This window comes from Haematobia irritans, chromosome 1 (genome assembly GCF_050003625.1).
Source record: "Haematobia irritans isolate KBUSLIRL chromosome 1, ASM5000362v1, whole genome shotgun sequence".
Lineage (NCBI taxonomy): Eukaryota > Metazoa > Arthropoda > Insecta > Diptera > Muscidae > Haematobia > Haematobia irritans.
In genome coordinates this window covers 249115325-249132728 of record NC_134397.1, presented here as the reverse complement: position 1 = coordinate 249132728, position 17404 = coordinate 249115325, and the positions used below count along the sequence as shown (strand labels likewise).

Genomic DNA, 17404 nt, shown 5'->3' with positions numbered 1-17404 from the left:
AGCTAAGTCGGGGGATCGGTTTATATGGGGGCTATATATAATTATGGACCTATGTGGACCAATTTTTGCATGTTTGTTAGAGACCATATACTAACACCATGTACCATATTTCAGCCGGATCGGATGAAATTTGCTTCTCTTAGAGCAATCGCAAGCCAAATTTTGGGGTCCGGGGCTATACGTAAAAGTGGACCGTTATGGCCCATTTGCAATACCATCCGACCTACATCAATAACAACTACTTGTGCCAAGTTTCACGTCGATAGCTTGTTTCGTTCGGAAGTTAGGGTGATTTCAACAGACGGACGGACGGATATACTCAGATCGACTCAGAATTTCACCACGACCCAGAATATATATACTTTATGGGGTCTTAGAACAATATCTCGATGTGTTACAAGCGGAATGACAAAGTTAATATACCCCCCATCCTATGGTGGAGGGTATAAAAAGAAATTGCAAGAGCCAGGTCCCTGTTCCACACTTTGGAAGTATAAGTTAGTATATATGTTTGCAACACCCACAACGAGACGAGATAAACACATGGTGTCTTTGACAATCGTTCTCAGCGTCGGGCCTTCCTGGCTCGATCTAGCCATGTCCGTTTGTCTACGAACAAATTTTTGTAATCAAGGTCTAGGTCGCAGTTTGGTCCAATCAAAGTCTATCTATCGACCGCTAAATCATCCATGCACTTTTGCGAAAGTTCCTAAAAAATGGCTTAAGATCCCGTCCCATATTTGTATACCCACCACCATAGAATGGTGACGGGGGTATAATAAGTGTGTCATTCCGTTTGTAACACATCGTAATATCGATTTCTGACTATATAAAGTATATATAGAAATTGTAAGACGATATAAGCATGTCCGTCTGTCTGTCTGTTGTAATCACGCTACAGTCTTCAATAACGGCGCTATCGTCCTGAAATTTTGCACATATTCGTCTTTTGTCTGCACGCAGGTCAAGTTCGAAGATTGGCTATATCGGTCCTGGTTCCGATTTAGCCTCATATAAACGGATACCCCGATTTGGGGTATTGAGCTTTTAGAAACCGTAGTTTTTATTCGATTTGCCTGAAATTGGAAATCTAGAGGAAAAGATGTGTCTAAAATGACGAGTATCGGTCCATGTTCCCATATAGAGCGATCCACCGATTTCACTTCTTGAGCTTCTAGAAACTGTAGTTTTTATCGGATTTGTCTGAAATTGAAAATATATAAGTATTTTATTACCACAAATAAGTGTGTCACAAATGGTGTGTATTGTTCCATATTTCGGTATAGCCCTCATATAGCCCGATCGCCTGATATGACTTCTTGGGCTTCTACACGCAGAGAAGAAACATGATTGCCACAATCATATTCGAAGAGCAAAATAATATGATAGCAGCTATTTTTGCGGCGACCATGTAACATTTTAACCTGCAACCATGTTGGCTCAGTGAACATGGTTCTAAGAAAAATACAATTGTCCTCATCTAAAATGTTATTATATTGATAAAAAGAATTTTGTTTCCATTAAAAGACAATGGTCACGATCTAAAATGTTATGTTATTCGTCAAAAATGTTTTTCTTCTAGTTAAAAGAACATGGTCACAACCTAAAATGTTTTGATTTTTATGAAAAAAAACTTTTTTCGTCGTCGAAAAAAGGACGCCACTTGAGAAAAGAAAACACAAAATCAACTTTATTTATTTGTTTTTATTTATTTATAAACTAATTCATTGTTTATTTGTATTTATAATGTCGTGCAAGCAAACTTCACATATTTTTACACACTCTAGTTTGGTTCAATTTCAACAATAAGTAATCATTCCATATTTACTTCGTGACCATCAAATGTACAAACGCAGACATCATGTAACTGCAAATAAAAATAAATTATACCATATATCAAAATGCAGAACAAAAACCATGTACATTCTTTTAAATTACGCTTTCCTTTTTTGTATTCACATAAAACCACGTGCCATTTCTGAATAAATAAATTAACACAAAACACAATAATTCCGTATTCTCCGTCCATTCCAAGAAACAATCAACACACGACTGACGCGCAAAATGAAAATCGTGTGTACCTGCTCAATGTTTTTATAAAATTCTTGTCGCTGCAAAAAAATTAAAAAATTAAATGGTCACGAAAACAATGTACATGGTCTTTATGGCCATGTAATGGTTGTAGACATGTCTATACGTAAACTATAAAAATATTTTTTTCTCTGCAAAAAAGTAAAAAAATTGAATGGTCAGATACATGATTTTCCTGACCATATAATGGTCTCAAATTCTATCATTTAAATAATAGAACATGTTTGCGGCATTTGAGAACCATTTAAATGCTTATTGCCAACATATATTTTTCTCCGCTCGAAAATTATTTTTACAAAGACAAAATACATGGTTTTCGCGACAATTACATACTCTAAATAAGCATTAAATGGATGCGGCAACCATGTCTAAACATGTTTTTTCTGTGCGTGTAGACACCTCAAATTTTATCCGATTTACCTGAAATTGAAAATCTAGAGTTTTTTTGAGTCCATAAAAAGGTGTGCCGAATATGGAGTGTATCGGTCCAAGATTTAGTTTAGCCTCCGTATAGCCCGGTCTTTGACTTCTTGGACTTCTGACAAAATTTTCTATAGAAATAAAATTTTGACAAATTTTTCTATAGAAAAACAAGTAAGGAAAGTCTAAAGTCGGGCGGGGCCGACTATATAATACCCTGCACCACTTTGTAGATCTAAATTTTCGATACCATCATATCACATCCGTCAAATGTGTAAAGGTTTGTCCCAAATACATACATTTGAATATCACTCGATTTGGACAGAATTTAATAGACTTCTACAAAATCTATAGACTCAAAATTTAAGTCGGCTAAAGCAATAAGGTGGAACACAATGTTAGTAAAAAAATATGGGAAACGTTTAAATCTGGCACGCATAGCAACAATGCTAATTATACTCCCTGTGCAAAATTTCAACTAAATCGGAGTTAAAAATTGGCCTCTGTGGTCATATGAGTGTAAATCGGGCGAAAGCTATATATGGGAGCTATATCTAAATCTGAACCGATTTCAACCAAATTTGGCACGCATAGCTACAATGCTAATTCTACTCCCTGTGCAAAATTTCAACTAAATCGGAGCAAACAATTGGCCTCTGTGGTCATATGAGTGTAAATCGGGCGAAAGCTATATATGGGAGCTATATCTAAATCTGAACCGATTTCAACCAAATTTGGCACGCATAGCTACAATCCTAATTCTACTCCCTGTGCAAGATTTCGACCAAATTGGGGTAAAACTGTGGCTTCTGGGACCGTATTAGTCCATATCGGGCGAAAGATATATATGGGAGCTATATCTAAATCTGAACCGATTTCAATAAAATTTGGCACACTTGACTATAGCACTAATTTTTCTTCTTGTGCAAAATTTTAAGTAAATTAGGGTAAAACTCTGGCTTCTGGGGCCATATAAGTCCATATCGGGCGAAATATGTATATATATATATATATATATATATATATATATATATATATATATATATATATATATATATATATATATATATATATATATATATATATATATATATATATATATATATATATATATATATATATATATATATATATATATATATATATATATATATATATATATATCCATATATATATATATATGGGAGCTATATCTAAATCTGAACCGATTTCTTCCAAAATCAATAGGGATCTATTCTGAGCCAAAACACATACTTCTGCAAAATTTGAAGTCGATTGGACTAAAACTGCGACCTAAACTTTGATTACAAAAATGTGTTCACGGACATGGCTATATCGACTTAGGAGCCCACCCTGAGCATTTTTGCCAAAGACACCATGTGTCTATCTCGTCTCCTTCTGGGTGTTGCAAACATATGCACTAACTTATAATACCCTGTTCCACAGTGTGGAGCAGGGTATAAAAATTGACAACATTTTCAATATAGAAATAAATTTTTGACAAAATATTCTATAGAAATAAAATTTTGACAAAATTTTCTATAGAAATAAAATTTTGACAAAATTTTCGATAGAAATAAAATTTTGACAAAATTTTCGATAGAAATACAATTCTGATACAATTTTCTATAGAAATAAAATTTTGAGAAAATTTTCTATAGACAGAATTTTCTGGCAAAATTTTCTATATAGCAATAAAGTTTTGAAAAAATTTTTTTATAGAAATAAAATTTTGACAAAATTTTCTATAGAAATAAAATTTTGACAAAATTTTCTATAGAAATAAAATTTTGACAAAATTTTCTATAGAAGTAAAATTTTGACAAAATTTTCTATAGAAATAACATGTTGACAAAATTTTCTATAGAAATAAAACTTTGCCAAAATTTTCAGTAGAAAAAAAAATTGACAAAATTTTCTATAGAAATAAAATTGTGACAAAATTTTCTATAGAAATAAAATGTTAACAAAATTTTCTATAGAAATAAAATTTTGACAAAATTTTCTATGGAAATAAAATGTTGACAAAATTTTCTATAGAAATAACATGTTGACAAAATTTTCTATAGAAATAAAATTTTGCCAAAATTTTCAGTAGAAAAAAAAATTTGACAAAATTTTCTATAGAAATAAAATTTTGACAAAATTTTCTATAGAAATAAAATTTTAACAAAATTTTCTATAGAAATAAAATTTGGACAAAATTTTCTATAGAAATAAAATTTGGACAAAATTTTCTATAGAAAAAAAATTTTGACAAAATTTTCTACAGAAATAAAATGTTGACAAAATTTTCTATAGAAATGAAATTTTGCCAAATTTTCTATAGAAATAAAATGTTGACAAAATTTTTTGACAAAATTTTCGATAGAAATCAAATTTTGACAAAATTTTCGATAGAAATAAAATTTTGATAAAATCTTCTATAGAAATAAAATTTTGACAAATTTTCTATAGACAGAAACTTCTGGCAAAATTTTCTATATAGAAATAAAATTTTGATAAAATTTTCGATAGAAATAAAATTTTGACAAATTTTCTATAGACAGAAACTTCTGGCAAAATTTTCTATATAGAAATAAAATTTTGACAAAATTTTCGATAGAAATAACATTTTGACATAATTTTCGATAGAAACAAATTTTTGATAAAATTTTCTGTAGAAATAAAATTTTGACAAAATTTTCTATAGAAATAAAATTTTGATAGAAATGAAATGTTGGTTAAATTTTCTCTGGAAATTAAATTTTGAGAAAACTTTCTATAGAAATAAAATTTTGGAGAGAAATAACATTTTGAGAAAATTTTCTATAGAAATAAAATTTTCACATAATTTTCTATAGAAATAAATTTTTGATAAAATTTTCTATAGAAATAAAACGTTGACAACATTTGCTAAAGAAATAAAATTTTGACAAAATTTTCTATAGAAATAAAATTTTGACAAAATTTTTTATAGAAATCCAAACAAAATTTTCTATAGGATCCAAAAAGAACATTTTCATTACTTTTTTGGCGACTTTTTTTTTTTTTTTGTTGCTGGGATACTAATCAATGATGGCTGATTTTCATGGACCATTGTCTGTAAACTCGTAATCAAGTCATGTTTTATCTTTAACGGTGTTTTTTCTATCATGGTGTTACACGAGAGAGACCTTTTCAAATTAATATTTCTTATAAGCTTTCACTAAAATTTTCGAAAAATGATCATACCCACCTCACCTCTCACATTTCGAAATTAATACACTTCACTTCACAAATGCATTCGAATAGCATTAATGAATAATGCTACTGTGTTATAAGTTAAATTGTTGTTGCATTAACTTTTCCAATTTATAATTGCATTGCAATTCACACCTAATTAGATGGAAATCATATGCGGCAATTAATTCATGGAGCGGCATTAAGTGCTGCCATCAACACCCAAAGCAAATCAGTTGCAATTAAACTCTGATTGCATGAGGCCCAGTCAACGGGGAATGGGGAGAAAAACTGACACAATGAACTAACCAAGAAAAATGCCATACACTCACGAGTATGATGAGAATCAGACAAGGATGGACAGATGGAAGGGTGGAGGGAGCAATTAATTTGAATGTTTAACATTCGTACACATGTACGAATGTATTTTCGAATTGAACTCGAATGCATTGCTTCTTTACTCTCCCCCACATAAAGTGGGAGTGTTGACAAATATGGAACACTTATTCGCCTACTCCCAGAAAACTAAGAGCACAATTTCATTTTTTTTACAAACCCATCATTCCCCCGTGAAGTGTGAGTATTTTCTGTTTTTTATGTTTCGATTACTTTTGAATAACTAGGACGCCCTTTATTCCCTTGTCTAGGAGCCTCACCCTGTTCGCATGTACATCTGCTGTACGTTACACACAACCATTGACGATGGCATCAATCAACACCAAGGAATATTCCCAATGCATTTATCTACAACCCCAACCCCTGGAGCTGGAAAACGAATGAATTTTACATGGCCCATAATAATGATTATGACTTGCGGTTAAAATAAATTTTCTAAATTATTGACACTTACTTTTTCCCAGAAACAAGACAAGGGGAGAAATTCTTTCCATCCACTAACTTCCTCGTCAATTCACTTTGCTCCTAACAAATTATTCATTTACTAAGCGGGGTAATGGGAGAAAGACACAGAGCAATGGCTAAACGGACAAAAAGAAAATGTTTTCTCTTCAATGGAAGAGACTTTTATCATTGTCGATGAATGTATAAATTAATGATAGTCAATTATTTTTGGCATTTTAATAAATCTATATAAAAATAAAAAACCAAACTAACACTCAAGGAAATATATTAGGTCACACACACACACATACGCATTTATAAATTCGAAATAAAATATAAAAAAATGTGGAGAGGTGGAAAAAATTCTCTCTCGTGCTTTTAGGATCTTTAGATTTTTGATATTCTCAAAGGAGGGTAAACATTTCAAAATATTACACTGAAAAATTATAGAAAAACAAGTATATACAGCAGTAAATTCGGCCGGTCCGAATTTTAAATACCCACCACCATTAATCAAGTATAATAGTTTACTATGAAAATAGAATTGTAATATATAGAATTGTAGGGGGTTTGATGACAAATCTTCTCCCAAACGAGCCAGCTCCCGAAGACAAACTTTAAAGATTCTACCTATGATGATCAGATAAGGTTCTGGATTTATGAGTTTGAGTTTTAGAGAAAATATAAACATATCGTGTATATGTTGAAATTACGCCTTGATTTAAAATCTTAAATCTGTAGATTTTTCCGCATTTATTTAAATACGATGAGTAAAATCTGGAACTTTTACTTTCAGTTTGAAGCAATTTTCATGATCAGTGCGCCTGCTATACCCTGAAAGAAGTGTTTTCCTTTTTGAGAAACGTAATTTTAGACAAGCAAAGTTTTCTTTTGACACAAATTTTAGAGACAATCGTTGAATAAACGAAAACACTTTATAAGAAAAAGAAATTTCGTTTGTCTAAAATTTTATTATAGATTACTAATTTCCAGCAAATCGGATAAAATCTACGGATTCTAGAAGCCCAAGAAATAAAGCCGGGAGATCGGTGTATATGGGGGCTATACCAAAACATGGACCGATAGGCACCATTTGCTACTCACATATTTGTGATCTTAAAATACCTCCAGATTTTCAATTTCAAACAAATCGGCCAGAAAATATAGTCTCTAGACGCCCAAGAAGTAAAAATCGAGAGATCAGTCTATATGGGGGTTATACCAAAAAATGGACCGATATACCTCAATTTCGGCACTCTTATTTGTGGTCTAAAAATACCTCTAGATTTCAAATTTCAGGCAAATCATGTAATAAATACAGTTTATTGTAGCTCAAGAATTTCAGGCAAAGCGGATGGTAAATATAGTTTCAAGAAGCAAAATGGGAGATCGGTCTATATGGGGGCTATACCAAAAAATGGACCGATGGGCACCATTTTCGGTACACCTTTTTATGGTCCTAAAATAACTCTAGATTTTCAATTTCATACAAATCGGATAGAAAATATAGTTTCTAGAAGCCCAAGAAGCAAAATCGGGAAATCAGTCCCTATGGGGGCTATATCAAAACATGGACCGATGAGCACCATTTTCGGCACACCTTTTTATGGTCCTCAAATACCTCTAGATTTCCAATTTCAGGCAAATCGGATGGTAAATATAGTTTCTAGAAGCCCTAAAAGCAAAATCGGGATATCGGTCTATATGGGGGCTATACCAAAACATGGACCGATGAACACCATTTTCGGCACACCTTTTTATGGTCCCAAAATACCTCTAGATTTCCCATTTCAGGCAAATCTGATAAAAACTACGGTTTTTATAGGCCCAAGACCCGAAATCGGGAGGTCGGTTTATATGGGGACTATATCAAAACTTGGACCGATATAGCCCATCTTCGAACTTGACCTGCCTGCAAACAAAAAACTAATCTGTGCCAAATTTCGGGACAATAGCGCCATTATTGAAGGCTGTAGCGTGATTACAACAGACAGACAGACAGACGGACATGCTTATATCGTCTTAGAATTTCTCCCTGATCACGAATATATATACTTTATATAGTCGTAAATCGATATTTCGATGTGCTACAAACGGAATGACAAACTTATTATACACCCGTCTCCATTTTATGGTGGTGCGTATAATTATAGCCTGAAAATAAATCGGACTGCGACTTTAATCTACGTAAACCTATAATATCTAAGTAAATATTATATGTTTACGTAGATTAAAGTGGCAGTCCGATTTATTTTTGGGCTCTCGTAGACTATTCAGTTAATTGTAATAAAATTATATGCTTATGTATTTCAGAAACAAATTTCTTTGATACAAATAATTTTTATTTAGCGGAACGTTTACTACCTTTAGGTGGGTATTAAGTTAGACTTTAGCCGCTAAAGTGAAAACTAAATCAGAAAAAAATCATAAAATTATACATATTTGTTGGAAATTTTATTATAACTTGATGGGGAAGAGCCCAAAGCAAATTTTCACAAAGTTTCCATTCCTTAAAATTGATTGTTAAAGGAAAGTAATCGTGAAAAAAACAAGTATATACAGCAGTAAGTTCGGCCGGGCCGAATCTTAAATACCCACCACCATTCCTTTGAAATTTCAGGAGGGCTTGAGGACTTGAGGACACTTCCCGAAGATAAATTTAAAGATTTCACCTATGAGGACTATTTCAGATTCTGGATTTATAAGAACCATTTTTGTTTGAGTTTTAGAGGAATCATTAACATCTCTTGTAAGTGTGCAAGAAAATTATAAAATAACGTCTTGATTTGAAATCTTAAATCTGTAGAAGTAAAATCTGGAAACTTTACATTGAGTTTCAAGCAATTTTCATGATCAGTGCGCCTTCTACACCCTCAAGAAGTGAAGTCGGTCTATATGGAGGCATTACCAAATGGACCGATAAAAACTTAATCCGATACACGTTTTTGTGAGCCTAAAATACCAGAATATTTACAATTTCAGGCAAATCAGATAAAAACTACGGTTTCTAAAAACCCAAGGAGTTAAATCGGGAGATCGTTCTTATCGGGGCTATACTAAAATATGGACCGATACTCACCGTTTTTGGCAAACCTCTTTATGACCCGAAAATACGTCTAGATTTCCAATTTCAGGCAAATAGGATAAAACTTTGGATTCTAAACACAAAATTTTTTTTCTCTGATTCAATCACCAAATTAATTGATCCAATAAATTTTTTTAATTGAAATGTATTCAATCACGAAAATGATAGTATCAATCACAGTTTTAATTGGGCATAGAAAAAATTCTTGATTAAAAAATTAATTGATTTTTTCAGCAAAATTCAATTAATTTTTTAATTGATTCAATTAAAAATTTAATTGATGTTGATTGCAAAACGCAATTAATTTATTAATTAAAAAAGGTAACTATTTTTAATTACTTAGTTAAATTGGCTTAGAGTTTTTATTTGAATTAACAAATGATTGTTTGAAATACATTTTTAATTAAAAAAGTAAAAAAAAGTCAGCACTTTTTTTAACTGAATTAGTCTTCCGAATTTGATTAAAAAGTTAATTGTATCAATTAATTTTTTAATTAAACATTTTAAAAATTTCAATCATTGACTTAATTAACTTAATGTTTCTATCATGATTAAAAAGTTAATTGTATCAATTAATTTATTAATTGAAAAAATTTTCAACTTCAATTAACTTTTTAATTGGAAATATTTTGGTGATATTTTTTTCTGTGTAGAAGCCCAAGAAGTAAAATCGGGAAATCGGTCTATATGGGGGCTATACCAAAATATGGACCGATACTCACCATTTTCGGCACACCTCTTTATGGTCCTGAAATACCTCTAGATTTCAAATTTCAGGCCAATTGGATAAAAACGACGCTTTCTATAAGCCCAAGACCCCAAATCGGGAGATCGTTCTTATGGAGGCTATACTAAAATATGGACCGATACTCACCGTTTTCGGCACACCTCTTTATGACCCGAAAATACCTCTAGATTTCAAATTTCAGGCAAATTGGATAAAAAACTTCGGATTCTAGAAGCCCAAGAAGTAAAATCGGGAAATCGGTCTATATGGGGGTTATACAAAAATATGGACCGATACTCACCATTTTCGGCACACCTCTTTATGGTCATAAAATACCTCTAGATTTCAAATTTCAGGCCAATTGGATAAAAACTACGATTTCTATAAGCCCAAGACCCCAAATCGGGAGGTCGTTTTATATGGGGACCATACCAAAATATGGACCGATACTCACCATTTTTGGCACACCTCTTTATGGTCATAAAATACCTCTAGATTTCAAATTTCAGGCAAATTGGATAAAAACTACGATTTCTATAAGCCCAAGACCCCAAATCGGGAGGTCGGTTTATATGGGGACTATATCAAAACCTGGACCGATATAGCCCATCTTCGAACTTCACCTGCCTGCAGACAAAAGACGAGTTTGTGCAAAATTTCAGCACGATTGCTTCATTATTGAAGACTGTAGCGTGATTACAACAGACAGACAGACAGACAGACAGACGGACAGACGGACATCGTTATATCGTCTTAGAATTTCTCCCTGATCAAGAATATTTATACTTTATATAGTTGGAAATCGATATTTCGATGTGTTACAAACGGAATGACAAACTTATTATACCCCCGTCACCATTCTATGGTGGTGGGTATAATGACGATAAACTCGAACCCACCTTTTGGCAATACTATTTTTTTTTCTTCATATTTATTTTTAAAATTGTGGTCATTCTTTAGCATCAACTACCCAGCAAAAAAATTGAAAGTTTTTCCACACAAACATTCTTTTTTAAGAGCACCATGGAATCCTTCGTCAATTTTTTCCACTTCCGATGAAGTTATTATTTTTTTATAGTGGTCAGGGTATAATAAGTTTGATCGGCCAAAAAATGTGCCTACCAGAAATATTGATTTTAGACCCCATAAAATATATACCGATCGACTCAGAATCACCTCCTGAGTCGATCTAGCGCTTGGTGTCCGTCCGTCTGTCCATGTATTTGTTGTTCACAGGATTCCGGTCGCAATTATTAACCGATTTTGATGAAATTTGGTACAGAGAGTTTTTTGGGAACAAGGACGAACGCTATTGAATTTGGAAGAAATCGGATCAAATTTAGATATAGCTCCCATATATATGTATCGCCCGATTTCGACAAATGGAGTCACGTTGCGCTTTTTTACAAACCGATCGTCATCAAATTTTGCACATAGTAAACTTTTTCATCACCCTTTAAGTCTGCAAAATTTCATCGAAATCGGTTCAGATTTAGATATAGCTCCCATATATATGTATCGCTCGATTTTCCCAAAGTTGGCCATAAAAACCTTATTTATTAAGCGATCTTACTAAAACTTGGCTTACTCTAATCTTTTATGGTACTGACAATATGTTCCAAAAATAATCGAAGTCGGTTCAGATTTAGATATAGCTCCCATATATATGTATCGCCCGATTTTGCCAAATTTGGCCGTAAAACCCTTATTTATCAACCGATAGTACTCAAAGTTGGCTAAATATAATATTCTATACCTCTAACTGTATGTGCGCAAGTTCATCGAAATCGCCCGATTTGGTCAAATTTGGCCGTAAAACCCTTATTTATCAACCGATCGTACTCAAAGTTGGCTAAATGTAATCTTCTATAGCTTTAACTATATGTGCGAAATTTCATCGAAATCGGTTCAGATTTAGATATAGCTCCCATATATATGTATCGCCCGATTTTGCCAAATTTGGCCGCAAAAACCCTTATTTATCAACCGATCGTACTCAAAGTTGGTTAAATTAGTCTTTTATAGCACTAACTGTCCCTAATAACCTTATTTTTGACCATAGGGGCCTCATTTATTAACTGAACGTACTCAAATTTTACACCAAGTAACCTTCTGTGGTACCAATCATACCTGCGAAATATTATACAAATTGGTTCAGATTTAGATATAGGTCCCATATATATTCATCGCTCGATTTTCCCAAATTTGGCCATAATACTATTATTTATTAACCAATGTTCCTCAATTTCCAAATTTTAATGTACTAGCCGATCGTATTTAGACTTACATTTAGCTCTTACATAAATCTATTGGCCTATTTGCGGAAATTTGGATTTATTACCCACAACTAATTGACCGATTTACTCTTTTTTAATAATGAACTCAATATTAGTGGCATACTAAATCTTTTGGTGTATAATAAACTATAGCTCCTAATATTAGACATTTCTGCTCAGATTGTGACACGACACCCATAAACATGTACCCCCCTTTATGTTCTCCAAAACCTATACCAATGATACCCCACAAATGCTTATGTTTACTAATTCAGTAGGGGTGGTTTAGGGTATGATATAGTCGGCCTCGTCCGACTTTCTACTTTACTCACTGATTTTTTACTCAATTTGTATACGCTCCAATATATCACACTGACTTCAATTAAAAACTGCTGCTACTACCATAGTCATATTAACCCATAAATCTACCTACCATATACTGACTATCATCTGAGATCAATGATACATTTGACTAAAACCATTTCAAGAGATTTCCACTGGAAAAGCCTATATTAAATGTTAATACCCCTATGATCTTTCCACATATCCTCGCCAATTATAATCGCAAATATACCTGTAACAAACACAAAAAGGGTTAATATCCTTACTGCGATTCCTTAAGTACTCCATGTGTAATAATATTTTGCACATTTCAAGCGTAGATTTTTTGGGAAGCAAGCGAAAAACCACATTGAAATTATAATTACGGTAATACCAATTACGGTTTACCACCGCTTAAGTATGGATACGCCCAGCGAATTTGGGTATTTAGCAGTTCCACGCCCTCCTAGCATTTCGCAGGCAAATTTCTTCGAACCATAAATGATGAATTCCACTATGGGCTTATTGGGCCAGAAACCAAAAACTAACCGCATACGAATGGCCACATTTTATGGTGGTATGCAATTTCTATTATAGCCGGTAATCCTTTATACCCGCCCACACTTTATAACACACAAATGTCTCATTAATCGCTGGTTTAGAACAGCGATAGAGTTGAGAGCAAAGCAAACCAAAACCATTTGGTAGCGGTGATTATTGTTCTACCGCCTTAATCCCGAGCAATGCAGGTATGTCCTTTGAAATACTATCGCAATCGTAGGCCCAAAACCTTCGATTACAGTAGTCGGAGTGTGAGAGAGTGAGAGAGGGAGAGAGAATGTGTGTTGAATACCTCGGCGTTTGTGTGTGTATGGAAAGGATTGTTTAACATTTCCTGTTCCATAAAAATACACGCGCGTGTTTGATGCATAAGGCAAAAGTACCCCTATTACCTTTTTTTCAATTTCTTCTTCTTATGCTAAGTACGATAATTGGATTATGGGAAACCAACCGGATTTGAAAGCATTCCAGGCATTTGACCTAAGTCTTGATGATATTGATCCCCTTTGACATTTGTCTCTTTAGCGAAATGTTTGCATTCTCTGTGAATTTAAATCAGCTAAAACACCTCATAGCCTTAATGGGATTGTTAATCACATCACATGTGCCTCGATGATCTTAGATAGTTCGTGGATATATGCAGATTTGAGCATTCGTTTATCCTGAGCATTGACTTCTCCAGTCAGTCCTGGATGATCATGGATTTTTTGCTACTCATTGCTGCTATCGCATGAAAGCTGTAGATTTGTCCTCACTAAAAGCGGGCCTGATTCATATTAATACCCAAATATTTTCATCTGAACGGATTTCAATACTGGGTGTATTTGATTTCGATGAAGGTCCATCTATCAACTTTAGGATAATCCCATGCTTTTCTTGGCTATGATCTCTCGATTTCTCATCTATAGGCAATAATTGTTGATTTTACACAAAGCTTGGGATTTTCAAAATCTCTGATTTTAAATTTTAGTATCCAAAATATTTGCTTCCAATCGTTTATAGATTAGACGTAGATAAATTTAAATATGCATTTAGGCTGGCAATTTGAAAAATATAAATTTTTGAAAATCTAGATTTTTTCAGGTACAAACGAAACGAATTTTCAACAAGTATATACGGCCGTAAGTTCAGCCAGGCCGAATCTTATGTACCCTCCACCATGGATTGCGTAGAAACTTCTACGAAAGAATGTCATTCACAATCGAATTACTTGGGTTGTGGTATCTTAAAAAAGTTATGTATAGTGAAGTCTACAAATAATTACGAATCGATATGGACTTTTTGCACGGTACGTACACTGTTAGAAAAATATGTTTTTCATATGATCCGATATAAACAAAATGTGTTTCGGGCACGATTTTAAACCACAATATATTTAAGTGCGAACATGTAATGTTCCTAAACTAACACTAAATGTTTGGGACATCTATGTTAATATGTTAGAATATATTATGTTTGGGCCATGAATGTTTCATAAAAATAATATGTGTGAATGTAAACATATATAAATTAACAAATTTCGAGTAAACATATATATGTTGTGATATTTTATTCAGAGAGCGACAAAAATAGAGTATAGAGAAAGAAATAGAGATGGAAACCGGGAGGGTTGACGAAAGATATCAACATAACAAAACGAGAGAATGAAAAGAGAACAATTTCTGTGAAACCGCTTGTATGTTGTTTCGGAAAACTGTTTTATGATAAGGCTAAAAATTTGATATGCTTAACTCTAAATATTATTTAATTTGAATAAAGAGAATTGAAATTCGGAACCAAGAGAATAGACATTTGAAAAACAAACTGCATATGTTTTCGCCTTGAGAGCAGCATTTTATGCATGTGTGAACATGTGTTTTGTTTATCATTTTGGCACAATTTTTCGTTAAAATAAATCAGGGGTCTTCATAAAAATAACGAAAGGGCACTATACTCTTTTTAGAGTTGGGACAGTAAAATGAAATAAGGAGAAAATAGTGAAAAATTACACAGTAAAATGTAAAAAAACAAACTTTAGTTCCTCTTTATTAAAAAGTAGTCCACGAGGAGTTGACGGACACCATCAAATATAAAAGCGGGCATTAAGTTCGAGTTTTACAGCTAAAACAATTTAAAAAGTTTATTTTCTTTAAAATGAATTATTAAAGAAAAATAAAAGGAATTTTAGAGCGATGGTGTTAAATGCTAGTAAAAAACTGTTCACTCCTAAATAAATTTATGTTTATATTATAAAATTATGTATGTATGTTTATACTCGACTCCACGTTCTTCTTTTGTTAGTTTTTGAATTCCTTCCAAATTTTAAAGTTTTGTACAAAAACAGTTTTTTATTAAAAAATTGTTATTTTTGCAATAAAAAATAATATTTTATCCAAAAATCAGTCAATTTCGTATATATCAAGCACTGTTACCGACTATAAATCTTTAATAATACACATTTCGAATTAAAAAAAAAAAAAAAAAAAAAAAAAAACAAACAAACAAAAATGTTCGGTCGGAGCAGGGATTGAACCCACGACCCTTTGTATGCAAGGCAGACATGCTAACCACTGCTCCACGTGGCAAACAAATGTATGTTTCTGTTAAACAATGTTATGTTTGCATGGGCTCGTGGGCGCTGCAAACTATGCTATATAAATGTAACTTAAAACAATAATTATCTACTGGTGACTATAACAGCTACGTAGCCCAGTGGATAGTGGGTTGGCTTACAAACTGTATGGTCCTCGGTTCGATTCTCCGTGCAGGCGAAAGGTAAAATTTAAAAAATTTATAAAAGTGAATAATTTCTTCAACATTATTTGTATTACAGAAAAAGGTGCCAATAACTAAAAAATTTCGTGGAAGTGAAAATTACGAGTATGTTAGGGGATGAGCACAATCGTGTTTGGGAAAAATTCTTCCAAGCATATAATATTTTTGGCTCAAAATGCTTCCAAAAATATAATATGTTCACATAAAACAAACATATTAATGTTTCGGCAGTATGCAATAATATATGTGCTTCCTGCAAAATATGTTTGGAACATATGTTAAAGAAGCGATTTTTTTTGAGGGTGTAGAGAGCCAGAATTGAAATACGGGGTCGCTTATATGGGGGCTATATAGAATTATGCATTTGATATGGACCAATTTTTGTGTGATTGGGGATCGATTTCATTTCATTTCATTTCATTTCATTTATTTATTTATAATCCAGAAGCCCCACCGGGCCTAAATGATTACAAGTACTACAAATGACACTAAACTAACTTAACTAAAGAAAAATCTTAAAAAAATAATGTGAATATTATAACACCTTTTAACACGAATAAAGACAAAATGTTTTAATTGGTAAAATATTGTTTATTCCAAAGACAAGGATGACCAAATGTGAGCCAAAAGAGTTCAATTATATCAAAGCTTAGATAGAATTGTTTCTTTGAATCCGCCACATGACAAAGAGAAATTTCGAAGCTCATATGGAACAAGCGAATTCCAAAGCTTTACAGCCCTTACCTGAAAAGATCGCTGCATGACCAGTGATCGGAACAGAGGCATAACAAGGGCGATTTATCTGAAGGCTATATATAACTATAGACAGATATGAACCTAGTTAGGCATGGTTGTTAACGGCCATATACTAGCACAATGTACCAAATTTCAACTCACTCGGATGAAATTTGCTCCTTCAAGAGGCTCCAAAACCAAATCTAGGGATCGGTTTATATGGGGGCTATATATGATTATGGACTGATATGGACCACTTTTGGCATGGTTGTTAAATATCATATACTACCACCACGTACCAAATATCAACCAGATCGAATGCATTTTGCTTCTCCAAAAGGCACCGGAGGTCAAATCTGGGGATCGGTTTATATGGGGGCTATATATAATTAT

General features: G+C 32.9%; 1 long non-coding RNA gene across 1 annotated transcript; it reads left to right on the top strand.

The window, feature by feature from the left end:
- The first annotated feature begins 5984 nt into the window (after window positions 1–5984).
- LOC142219615 (uncharacterized) lies at window positions 5985–6915 on the top strand. The gene is made up of 2 exons (XR_012717667.1): window positions 5985–6288; window positions 6360–6915. It is a non-coding gene; the product is annotated as an uncharacterized LOC142219615 (long non-coding RNA).
- Window positions 6916–17404: the final 10489 nt, after the last annotated feature.